Source organism: Octodon degus, unplaced genomic scaffold (assembly GCF_000260255.1).
Source record: "Octodon degus isolate 3935 unplaced genomic scaffold, OctDeg1.0 scaffold00072, whole genome shotgun sequence".
Lineage (NCBI taxonomy): Eukaryota > Metazoa > Chordata > Mammalia > Rodentia > Octodontidae > Octodon > Octodon degus.
Genome location: NW_004524648.1, coordinates 9,598,593 through 9,610,734, shown reverse-complemented (window position 1 = coordinate 9,610,734; position 12,142 = coordinate 9,598,593). Strand labels below are relative to the sequence as shown.

Sequence of the window (12,142 nt, the reverse complement as noted above, 5' to 3'; positions counted from 1 at the left end):
GCAGCCAGGAGCAAGGAGGGGTGAGGCGGCAGGAAGGCCCCACAGGAATACCTCAATCCCTTTTAGGGGCCAGTAGACAAACCCGTTCCTCATGGCAAGGGTCGCAATTCCTGGCCCTTTAGACAGGTGAAGCAGACTCTGGGATTCCATGTCCAGACACTTTCTGTTTAAGAAAATACTAAATGATTGAGGAAAATTGGTTTCCTTTAATGTGGTCATGGACAAAATTATCAGTCATACCATTTATCCAACAAGGAAGGGTCGAGCAGGAATGTTTAGGCAACGTCTGTAGGTGTCATGCCCATGATGAGATTGCAGATTGCAGTCATCTCAGCTGGAGCTACTTTCCTTCAGATTTAGAAAGGGAGAAGGAAACTGAGGCACTGGAAAAACAACTTGCCCAAGATTACATGGCTGACAGTGGATATAAATCCCAGATGGCTCTAAAGCCTCTATGCCATTCTCAGAGGGGTGGAGTGCTATGTGCCCCATCTTGGGCCATGGGAGTCTTAGCATCTCCCAAAGGGCAATATCCAGGAGGAACCTACTCAGCACTCTGTCCCCTTGGCAGATGAGCTGGTATAGCTCAAGGCCTTCAGGAGTCCCATTGAGTCCTAATCTTTTATTTCCAGAAAATAACAGTAAGTGGTACTTTCTGTCCTATATTTTTTTATTAGTGTATGTTTAGGATACATGCTAGTATACTTGTTTGGGGAGACTGATATATAAATATATCCTATTTTGAGCATGGTCTTCCGTTTTCTTGCAGTAAGGCCCAGAGAACGCAGGGATGTGGGGCCAGGGTGAGTGCGCCTGAAACAGCTGAGCCATGTGCACTCCAAGAATGGAAAGAGAAGGGGAGTCCCAGAATGAAAGTCTTGGCAAAAAGGACTTTTTGAGCTAAGCCTTTAAGAAAGGTGCAGCATGACAGACACAGGGGGCATGGAGAAAGGTCAAAGTTCAGATGGAGAAAAAGTGGATAAATCACACAATGTGAGAATTAAATCAGGGAAACCTCAAGCACTCCTGTTTCCCGGGCAGAAAAGGCAGAGAGAAGAGACAAGAAAAGGTGAGTGTGGCTGATTCAAAGTCACTGTGAAAATTGACTAGGGGGGTTGGTGTGAGAGGCCGGTGACAGCTAGATTCAGAAGAGAGAAACTCGCCAAGGAGTCCTGACGGACTTAAAAAACACTTTTAGTTAGAAGGCATGCTCCAGATGTGTTTATTTATTTCTGTCCTTTGAAACCTCATAGACTGGAATCCCAGCTGCTCTTCTTACAAAGTGCAAGGTCCTCCATGAATTGCTCAGCCTCTTTAGTCCTTAATTTGTCTATAAAATGGGTTTACTCAAACCTCTCCTCAAGAGTGACTGTAAGAATTGAAAATAATTTGCATCAAGTAAGCAGCAGAATGCTCATGGCCATGGTCAGTGCCTGATAATTGTTATATAAAATGATGGGAGTTGGGGGAAGAGAGAGGAGGAGGCGCAGGAGGAGGAAAAGGAGCAAGAGGAGGAGGAGAATGGTCCCTGCGAGGCACTTAAAGCCTCGCGTTTATATTGGAAACATACTGCGGGGGTCAACACTGTAGTCTCCGGAGCTGCTCATGCTTAGTAATAACTGTCTTCTCTTTTCTCCAGTTCCCCTGCTTTCAATACAGGGCTGGCCACAGTGCTTTATTCCTGGAGTTATTATGAGGTTTAAATGAGTGGAAATGTGTAGAAGCTCTTAAAAGTACCAAGCACAGAACAAATTCTCAACCAAGTGCAGCTGCTGTTGTTGCAGGCTGGGTGGGGAACAGCTTGATATGGATGGTGTTTGAATGATTTATGCAACTTGAAAGCAGCTCAAAGGAAAAGTCCCTCTCTGGGCTCATCTCACGCTGGGTTTTTTATGGTCTTATCGTTGCTGACATTGTATTTTATACTCAATAGTTAAGTAATTTTCTAAATCCCTCGCTAAGAAGTTCTGCGAGGGCAGGGGCTTCTTCAGGTTTTCTCGCTTCTGTATTTGTGGGCTTAAAGTTGAATACGGACACAAAAGACACACACTAGGTTTGGTTCAGCCATCTGGTTATGATGTACTGAGATGTGGTTATGATTACTTTGATTCTTTCTGGAATTGGCCACATGGTTTTCTCTCTGTAAATGTGTATCTCTGTCAAGTTTTGAAAACTTTCGATAATCATTTTTTGTACTCTACTCTCTATCATCTCTTTTGGGGAATCCAGTTATACTTATTTTAGACTTTGTGCCATTGTTCTATAGGTCACTGAATCAGTTCATTTTTTCTGAAGTCTTTTCTATGTGTTCATTAAATTGGAAAATCTCTATCAGTCCACTCCCAAATTCACTGACTGTTCTATCATTTCCAATCTGTTGTTAAGACCACCCAGGAAAGTTTTCAAAGTTTGTATTTTTTTTTCAGGTCTAGCATTTCCATTTGGTTCTACTTTGTGGACATTATCTGCTGACATTTTTTATCTGTTGTTGTTTGATTATTTGTAAAGACCTTTTTAATTTGTTACAAGCATATGTTATGTCTTTAATTATAGTCATCATAGATATTTTAAAACTGCTTTCTCAAGCCAGGGAGATAGCTTAGCTGCATAAGCGACTGCCTGGCAGGTGCAAGGTCCTGAGTTTGATCCCCCCAGTACTCCAAAATCTATATGTATATATACATATAGATATATTATATATATATAGCATATAGATATAGATATATAGTCACTATCTCCTAATTTCAACACCTGGGTCATCTCAAGATTAGTTCCTGTTGGTTTCCCTTTCACTTGGCTTACAATTTCCTCTTTCTAATATCTTTTGGAAAGATACAGTTCTGTCTGTATTCTGAATATTGCTATTGTTATAGTATAGAGATGCTGGAATTTATAACATGTCTTTAAGGAGTATTTTCTTTCTTTTACTAAGAAGCTACTTGGGTGAACTCAAATCTCAAATTTTGTCTCCTGTGCTAGGTAGCAACTGAATCACAGCTCAGTTCTTTAGTCCTATGCGGAGTGTCTTAGAGTCTGTCCTTCATTCCTGTAGTATGTGGTATGTAGTGTGTAATGTGTAGTCTTCCCTTCCAACATGTAGTTCACAGATCAGACATATAATTAGGCAGCCTTTCCTTTAAAAGTTATAAGCCAAGTCTAACGCTCTCCCTCTACTGCTATCTTCTTCCTAGAATCCCTTTAATTTTCTCATCCTGAACATGCAATTTGATAGCTGGGGAATTAATTGGGGGGGCCTTCTTCAACTCCCCCCCAAAAACCCTAAAGCTTTTCTATGTAAATTCTGTTTGTTTTTTGTTTATTTGTGTCTTTTGTTCCTATGATCGCTCAAGACCTTGCGCTTGCCAGGCAGGCACTTATGCCACTGAGCAATCTCCCTGACCCTTCTATCAAATTTTTAATCACTTGATGTAGCACTGTAGATCCTGCCATGAGGAACAAAAGCCACTAAAATAGCAAACTTGTCTGGCTCCATTCCTTTATTTCCATAGCAGATTCTTCCTAATTTGTCCAATTTGGGTTGCTCCACACTTCCATGTCTTTAAAATATTATGTCCAGAATTAATGGATGTTATGAGGGTGCATTGGTCCTATTAGAGTTATTCGTCTGTCACTGTAAATACCGCCTTCTGATTTGGACTCTCTCCTGTGTGGTTAGGAAAGTCTTGTCTCTGACTATGAACTATCACCACCATCACTGTTTACAAAGGGCTTTCCACTGTCCTCAGAGGTTTGTTTCCAGCCAACCTATGAAGCAAAGACACCTACATTGTCTTCTACTTTCTAGTTTAAGTTCAAGGGCCGGCCAAATAGCTCAGTGGATTAAAGCCCCTGCAAGCAGGTGCAGGGACCAGGGGTTCAATCCCCAGGCTTGCTGTGCCAGCCCCACCCCAGGAGCACACTGAGATGGCAATTGAGACTGGGCGTGGTGATGTACGCCTGTAATCCCAGCACTTGGGAGGCTATAAACAGAAGAATCACTGTGAGTCCAATCTAGTAGTGAGACTCTGAGCACCCTGTAGACCCTTCCCTAAAATACAGAAAAAAAAAAAATTAAGTTCACACATCTCTAGGAAGTAAGCAGAGTTGAAAGAAATCTATGGTTAACAGCAGATCGGACACCTGAAATCCTCAACCCCAGCCCCTTGCTCCAGGAATGAACTTCTCTGTCTCCTGGACCATCCACTTCCCTCTGGTTACTGAGCCACACACTTGACAACATAGTGTATGATTCTCCCATTAACAATTAATATTAATGATATTTTAATATCTTTATTCTATCTTCTTTTCTATTATTCCACTGACTTGTGTACGTTGACAGAAAAACTTCTCATAATTATACTGTATATCATTTTCCTTTCCTCATAGTTCTTTTTAAAAAAAAACATCTATTTGCCAGTCTACCACCCGTTTATAAAATTAGGTTGGGTGAAGGAGACCAATGACTTCTCTACTTGTAAATAGTACACTTGGTTTTCACATCTCAACAGAGTTTATGAAAAGGATTTGACATAGTTGATTAATTCTTTTTTAAAGCACTTTCTTCGTGTAGTTTCTGAAACACATTTCTTTCTTAGCTATTCTTTTACTCACTGACCAATTCCTCTTTTTCCAAAATACTGTTCAGTGGTACAACCACCTTTTTTTAATCTTCAGAGCATCACCTCTAGTATACTGGCTTTAAACACCACCAATATACTAAAGCCTTAAAAATGTATATCTTTAACCCAAATGTCACTTAGTTTCCAGACTTGTAAATCCACCTGCAAATTCAGCACCTCCATCTGGATATCTAACAGACATATTAAATTTACTTTGCTCATAAAAAAAAATTTTTATACTGGAAATCAAACTTGGGGCCCTGTGCTTACCAGGCAGATACTGCACTTCTGAGCTTTATCTCCAACATAACAAAATTCTTGCCCCTACCCTTAAGTTTATTTATCCTTCACCTTCCCCCACCTCTGTAAATATTACTCAACATTTTGAATTTTTCGGACCAAAACTTCAGGCTCATCATTCACTCCTCTCCTTTTTCATATTTTTCATTTTCAAAATTTGACTGCTTCTCAACACCTCCACGACTTCCATCAGCGTTCATGATGCTGTAATCTCCTCTTGGATTCTTTCAGTGATTGCTACCTACTCTTCCTGCCTATTCTTTCGTACCCTGAGAACTCGCTTGGAATATAGCAGAACTTAGCCATGTGTCTTGAACATAGTGGCTTTCAGCAAACAGCCATGGCATAGTGTTTACGTGTTTATGGCCTTCCATTGGTTCACCAAGTTACTCACATTAAAAATGAAAGTCTTCACGAAGGCACACAAGGTTCTTCATGATCTTGTTCCCTGACCTCATCTCCTGCTACCTCCTTTTCACTTTCTCTACTTCTTACTTGGCTTTGAATGTGTGAGGTGCTATCCTACCAGACAGCTTTTCTCCTGCTGTGTGATTCTTCCTACAGAAAGCTATGCATCTCAGATCTTTGTATCAGGTCCCCAAACAAATATCACATTATCAATGGGCCTTCCCTGACCAACCTTGTAGCTAGCAAATGCTCCTTCCTACCAAAGCTCCCTCAAGCCCCTCAGCTTGCTCTATTTTTTCAATATATCACTTATGGTTGTTTGATATGCTATCCATTTACTTATTTACTTATTTATTCATCTTCCTTAATTGAATATAGACTCCATGTTGGGCTGCTTTATGCCTACAATCTTCACAGTGCCTAGGACATGGTAGGTTCTTAGAAAATGTCTATGGAATAAACAAATAAATGAATAAGTATTTACCTAATAATTTTGATGCAAAGTTACCTAAGGAGCACCTTCTATACATGGACTTTTTAAAAAAGAGAAATTCTAGCTTCAATGGAGATCTAGTGAGGCAGAATATCCAAGACCCTAAACCTCTGTGATCTTCAGTTTCCTCATCTATAAATTGGAGATAATTCCTGAAGGCTGACAACAGAGTCATTAAGACAGCTTCTGTATAAATTTGCTCAGCGGACCAAAACTTCAGGCTACAGAAGGCTCTTAACCATTGTGAAAGTCCTCTTCCATCAGGAAAAGAGAGACTCAAGGCCAGACAGATGCTGGGTGGGAATGCCAGGACTAGAACCCTGTTTCTTGCACTTCTGCTGTGTGACATGGATCTCTCATGCTTTCTCCATCTACTACTGTCCTGAGGGAAGACCCTACCCCACTGTCTCCTCTTCTCCTAGCCTCTGAATCTTCATTCTTCTGCATTTCTGTTCCATCTATCATTTTCCTTGTGGACCCCGTTTCAAATCCTGTCCCCAGGATGTAAGAGCACAGTGTCTCTTTCCAGGTACCCCTTGTTGGCACAGACTAGATTTGCTCACACTTTCCCTTTGCAGCTTCAGCGCTACTCCCTCTTCTGTTGATCTTGTGTCCACATACCTACCTCATCCATGCCCATGAGCAGCATCGCACCAGAGAAGCCACTGGTGGAGGCAGCTCCTGGATCTTCACCCACATATGATGTGAGCTCAGAATGAAGTGCAGATGGAAGGGGGAGGGGCAAGGTTCCTGTAGTGGGCCACAGGGCTGCAAGTATCCCTGCCCTGTGCCTCTGCCCTCATACCCGTATCCTGTCACTATCTTCAACCCTACATACCTTGTGATTGTCACCCCTAGCACATTGATTCCATCAAGAATTAACCACTATTACCATTCTCAAAAAGAACAAAGCAATACATGCTCCAGGCAGTGAGTATCTGAGCTGCCTTGGCCACTGTCCCATCCCAACTTATTTAAGAAGCAGAAAAGTTCTTCATCAGGTGGAAAAGCCCTTTCCCTGGGTGTCCTCATAGTCCCATTCCTCCTGGAGAATCTTTGGTCTGGGGTCTCCACAGACCTTGGGAGTGTTTCCCTCTAGCCCACCACCACCTCCACCTGGGAGAGCACAGAGATCGTCTCCTGGTGCCCCTCCCCACTTCTGCTCCTGGGCTGCACACAAACAAACACATACAATCACTTTAGCTTTCTCTTTTCAATTTCCAAATCATTTCAGTGGCTCTGGAACCAATCTTCCCAAAGCCCTGAAACACAATCTCTGAGGATTAGAGACCCAACAGAGCTTATTCCCACAAAGAGGAAGCACACACTGCTTCAAAATTTGCTTTTCTCTATCACTGGTTTTCATCCTCTTCCCTGCCCTTGAAAACAAAACCTAAGGCGCATTTATAGTTTGTAAATGACATGTGCTATATCATTTGATTCTTTCCACAGCCCTGCTGAGCTCATCAGGCTCATTTCACAGGTGAAGAATCCAAAGTACAGGGAAAGTAAACAGGACTACAACACGCAGATGAGCAGATAGAAGAGTCACTGTCAGAACCGAGTGCCAGGGAGGAAGGGGAGGTTTTATGAGGATTCCCATCCGTCACCTAAGGGTCAGCAGTAATAAACTGGATGATGTGTAGTGTGATCCCTCGCTGTGACCCTCTTGCTTTTAGTAATGCTTACTTCCTGTGTGTGTATAAATGTGCAAACACACTCATGTGCACACACAAAGTCAGGAATTGCTAACCAAAAGATCTGCTCTGTACTTCTGGGTATTCCTGCAGCCGGAGGCTTGGAATTCTGCACACTCCTCCTTCTAACCTGCTTCCAGAGGTGGGTCAGTGTCTTTGGGTGATGCTGATTTGCCTTGGGTTTGATTGTGGAAGACACAGACCCCTCATTGAGCAGGAGTGCTGACCTTCATGAAAGCCTTTCATTTGTGTCTGCTGTTGTCCCTCTGTGGAGTCCTTGTAGTTAGAATCCACATTTTTAACATGTCCAAAAGGATAAATGGACTGCATGCCTAGCTGATTATTTTCTAAATGCTTCTAGGTCACTCTTAGGGGATTTTCTCCTTGGGCAGAAAAGGTGAGCATGGGATACCATGGAAGGGGGAACATGCTAAAAGTCTCTTGCTTATTCCAAATTAGGTAGTTTGTCCCAGCCAGATCCACCAGCTCTGTGGCTCATGTCTTTGTCCCCTGTAGGTTAGAGGAATTGAGTCAAAGAGGATGTCCTGAAGGCTGTTGCTTTGCCCCCGCCTCTACGCACAGAAGCTAGAAACAGTCTTCTTAATGGCAACTTCATCTGTGGCATCGTTTCTACTCTTACATTTCCCTAAGACTTTAGTCTTAGAATTCAAGTCATCCCTTAGAGATAGCAATGCAGAGATTAGATTAACTCAGTTGGAATGTAGCTCATGAGGTCAAAAGTGAGAGAATTTGAGGAGTATGAGGAGCCCCTTCACAATACCCAAGTATTCATCACTTCATCTGTCTTGTACCAAGGATAGGCTACCGAGGTCAATCATACAAGAGGCATTCATCAATGACAACAGCAGCATGAATAGTAGTCATACTTAAAAGGAAAGAGTATTAGGTTTAGCACCATCTCTCCCACTTACTAGGGATGTTATCTCAAGTGAGTTATATGTTCCCTCTGTCCCTCTGCTCCCTCATCAGTAACATGGGTGTTGATTCCTACCTTGCAGGATTTTGAGGAATAAATAACATAATACAAATAGAGCGCCCAGCTCTCAGCATGGCATGTGCTGAGTTTTCAATTAAAGCATCTTCCTGTGCATTATGTCATTTGATCTTCACAATAGTCCTGGGAGAAGGCAAGGCAAGGTGCAGTCGCTCTGTCATTTACAAAGAGAAAAGGAAGCCTCAAGGAAGTAAAGTGACTTATCTGCAGTCACACAGAGCAAGCAAGACAAGAGCAAGGACTTGACATTGTCTAATTGCTACCTCTGGGAGGCTTCCAATTAGGTGACTCAGGCTCATAAATCACCTTGCAAAGCATCTAGCTCTTTCTCAAAGTGGATTCGGGTACCAGGGAGATCCTCAGATTTTAACTCTTGCTGGCTCTTCGTGTATCAGAGTCTGCCTTTCCTATGGAAGAGGGGCTCTGCAGCATGTTCTAAAGACCACTCTGAAGACCTTCTTGGTTGTCTGGGACTTTTGGTTGGGAAATTTACCAGCCTTTCACATGTTTGCTCCCTGGAAACTATGTGCACTTGCCTCCATTGTTTTGCTCACCTCCAGAGATGGCCTTCGTGGTGAGCTATAGAGGACTGGGTCATCTGTACCTCCAGAATTGCTTTCTATGCATGAAGAACAGGAAAGATGTGGAACTGTGCCTGGACGGTGTAAGTCTAGGTGAATGCCATCAGAAAGAGTACTGTGTGTTTTGGCTTCCCAGTGACTGGTGCTTAAATCCTTACCAACCCTCTCTGGGGATAGTTGTACCAAGGCAGAAGGGCCTGAGCATAGTCGAGTGAAAGAAATGGAGGCAGAATGAGAAGTAGAACCTCCAGGGAAAAAAGGAAGCAAGGCAGTGGCCTAATAAGTGGCTTCCAAATGAAGGAGCAAGGTGAAGCCTCACCTCAGAGAACGCTGAGAGGTGAGAAGCGCAGAAAGGTCAACAAGGTGGAAAGTAGAAAGGATGGTGCTTCAGACAAGCAACTTAGTGCCAAGGCTGGGAAAATGTTCTATTCATTTATTCTGATTATCTAATGTCACATAACAAATTGCCCCAAAGCCTGATACTGTGAGCTAATCATTTATTGAGCTTATGGATCCCTTGGGTCAGGAATTAAGACAGGACACAGAAAAGAAGGTTTGTCTCTGATCATTGGAGTGGAAGCCATTCAGGAAGGGAGGTTGCAATCACCTGAAGTTTCACTCACGTGTGGTTAATCTTAGGAAGAGTCAAATGCTCTAAGCTGGGTTCTATGAGCATCTCTTTCTACCTCTATCTCGACGATCTAGCATGATACCTCTAGGTAGCCAGACTTCTTACATTCATCTCAGGGTTTCTAAGGTACCCAAAGGTCACCAGTGAAAACCATATCACTTTTATGATCTAGACTTAAAGCCCATGCAATTTCTTGGTCTATGTCCCACTAATCAAGGTAGTTACAAAGGTGCACCTTTCTTACTGTGCTTTAAATAGGATTTGAGGGTCTCTCAAGGGTCCTGTGTTAATGGCTTGGTTCCCACGGTGGCAATATTAGGAGATGGAACTTGGAAGAAGTATGAGATAAGTCAACATGATGGGTGAGGCCAGTTGGAGCAGGCTCCAGGAACATGAAACCCTCAGGAGGAGAATCTAGTAATCTTTTTGGAAGTCTGGAGGAGGCTGTTCCCTCAAACAGGCCTAATAAGAAGGTGTCTAATACTTTGGACCAACTGAAAAACCTCAGAACACACCCAAGAGGACAAATCTCCCAGGGTGGAAAGGAAGTGGAATCATCACTGAATCAATTCCTATGCAGACCCAACAACGTCTGATGGAAAGACTATAGTGATATTTTCAGTTCTTCAGCCACTGCAGCTTCATCCTTGGCACACCCAAACAAACCCAAGGACCACATTCCTTTGTGTGAAGGGGAAAGACCCAAAATCAGACTGCAGAACTGCACAAGCTCCTCACCACAAGAAGACATGATGACGAAGGGCCGCTTGAGCAACTTGGACTGTACCAAAGAGCTGAAGCCCATGCTCACAGTCAGTAACCATGAGTGCAGGCTAGTGACATGACCTCACTCTCATAAGAAGGTCCTGAACCTGCCTAGAGGCAAATCCAGCAATGTTTCCTTCCACTGAGAGGTTCCTTATAGCCAGAACAAAATCTTGGAATAGGGTGTCAGATATCATCTTCTTAGCCCAAAAGAATGGGTTGGGAGGGTTTGTGGGGTAGCAGGGGGAGGCTGGCTGCTCAGAGACCTCCTGAGCGCTGAGATATCCATGCCTTCCTGACTGGTGAGGGATATATGTGTTGGGAAACAGTGGGCCTGCCTTGAGATCTACCCATTTGCTGTTGCTGATGGAGAAAAACTCTGAGATAGTTGAGAGCAAGGAGACAATGCAGGGCAAGAGGAGGCTTGGTAGATTTTCCTTGTTCTTGCATCGGTGCCCTGCTGAATGGAGATCTTAAAAGCTTCTGCAAGAACACCCTGACATCCTGTCCCTTTCTGTGGGATAGAGGCAGTAAGCAAGAGCTTACTGATGCAAGAGCAGAAACACTGCAAAGGTGGTGGGAGTCTCTGTAAAGCCATGTTAGAGCCTAATGCTACCTTGAAAAAGCCACAGTCACTAACCCAACTCCCTACATGGAAAGCCCCTGTTCTATATTCATGCCTGCTTCCTTCTCCATTTGATCCCCATTTAATCAACTTTACCTGAGAAATTATGCTTGTAATCTTACTGGTTGATCACAGTCTCGCCCTACCTCATGCCCACCTAGCAAGTTCCCATGTTCTGCACCTTAGACCAGCCTCACCTTGTGGTTTTGCACCACAAAATCCCTAGGGAAGGCAGGCTCCTTGGCAACCCACTTGGGTCCCCTTCTGTCCTTCTCTCAGACAAAATCTTTCTTCCCTCCAGTAAATATATTCTGCTCTTAGAGCCTAATGCTAGTTTTCTGCCACCAATACAGCTCTCGCTTTGGAGATTATTGCTGAACCTTAAGCCTTCTTTGCATTTTACACCCATCATATCATCCTGCAGTCCTGACTGCTCTTCCCCAGAATTCAACAATACAGGGCAGTTGTGTGTAGCCTGGTGCTCCACAGAAGGTATTTACCCCCTGATCCTCTGAGCTGCCCGGTTCCTATATCTAATTCCCTGGCCAGCTCTCACGCAGCTGTCTGTCTTTATCTCCAGGGAATTACTGTGGTCCTTAACACACCAGGTCTGCTTGTGCTGTTCCTTTCTTTTTTATCCCATGAGCCTTAAGTCTCAGCCTTCATTTCCCATCCATAAAGTTCCCTTCCCAAGCCACAGCTTTTCCTATGTGTGAGTCCTGTTGGACTCTGCATGGCTTAGAATCTACTTGGCTACATGAGCACTGGCCTTATTCCAACTTTTGCTGTGTCTCACTTTATTCCTAGGCTTGGTGGGAAGAAGACATTCTTGAGAACCCTACATTCTGAGGTTGACTTCCTTAATGATATTTTTAAAAAGTGCCATTTTTGAAGAATCAGCATCACATAAACTCCTGTAGAACCCATTTCTTTTTTATTTATTTAGGACAGGGCCTACAGGGTCTACAAGGTCTTACTATGTAGATCAGATTCATAGTGATCCTCCTG

At 43.3% G+C, this 12,142-nt stretch overlaps 1 protein-coding gene and 1 pseudogene across 1 annotated transcript in view; both read left to right on the top strand.

The window, feature by feature from the left end:
- The window catches only part of Asic2 (acid sensing ion channel subunit 2), a 1,146,900-nt gene that overhangs the window by 769,071 nt on the left and 365,687 nt on the right, over nt 1-12,142 (top strand). The window lies entirely within an intron of this gene.
- On the top strand, nt 925-10,655 carry LOC111817834 (annotated as a pseudogene).